This window comes from Lathamus discolor, chromosome Z, assembly GCF_037157495.1.
Source record: "Lathamus discolor isolate bLatDis1 chromosome Z, bLatDis1.hap1, whole genome shotgun sequence".
In the NCBI taxonomy this organism is placed as follows: Eukaryota; Metazoa; Chordata; class Aves; order Psittaciformes; family Psittacidae; genus Lathamus; species Lathamus discolor.
Genome location: NC_088909.1, coordinates 65,434,416 through 65,435,195, shown reverse-complemented (window position 1 = coordinate 65,435,195; position 780 = coordinate 65,434,416). Strand labels below are relative to the sequence as shown.

The 780-nt window shown below is 41.9% G+C and overlaps 1 non-coding gene across 1 annotated transcript; it reads right to left on the bottom strand.

The window, feature by feature from the left end:
- Positions 1-247: 247 nt before the first annotated feature.
- Positions 248-408, bottom strand: LOC136006101 (U1 spliceosomal RNA). Its single transcript, XR_010608966.1, has one exon. It is a non-coding gene; the product is annotated as a U1 spliceosomal RNA (small nuclear RNA).
- Between the last annotated feature and the right edge of the window lie 372 nt (positions 409-780).

Below are 780 nucleotides of genomic sequence, written 5' to 3'. Positions count from 1 at the left end.
TTGGAAAGGACCTTAAGATCATGTAGTTCCTTCCATGGGCAGGGAGTACCCTCCCATTAGACCAGATTGCTTAAGGTCCTGTCCAACCTGACCTTGAAAACTTCCAGGGGTGAGGCAGCAGCAGCTTCTCTGGGCAACCTGTTCTGGTGTCTCACTTCTTTCACAGTAAGGAATTTCTTCCTTATATCTAATCTAAATCTACCCTCTTTAAGTTTAAAGCCATTACCTCTTATACTACGACTTTTCAGGGGAGAGTGCAAATGCAGGCACCCACCACCAAAAACTATGCAGTTGACTTTTCTGCATTTGGGGAAATAACAAGGGTCAGCACACCTAAATACAGTGGATGAAACTCCTCTTTGGAAAACTACCTACTAGATCATGGTGTCCCCCCTGCCAGGTGAGTACTTTAATTAGTACAATCATCTAGAAATTGAGATGCTATGAAGACAAGTGGTTTACTTGTAGATCTGTATCCTGTTCCACAGGAGACACACAGATACTAGGCATTGTCCCTGGTAGTAGCTGAGAATGAACCAAATATGAAATTATGTAGAAAGGATGTAGTCAACATACAACATATATCCAGGATGTTTTTAACAGCTGTTTGGCTTGGGTGAGAAACAGAGACATTTCAGTATGAAATACACAAAAGTGTTCAGTGAGAGCCAAAGGTACGAAACTGCTTTTAGTAGCTAAGAGAGGTAATGGTGGAGAAAAAAGAGTGAAGGGCATAACCTGAGGTATATATATTTCTTGAGAACTCAAGCCACGAGCTCC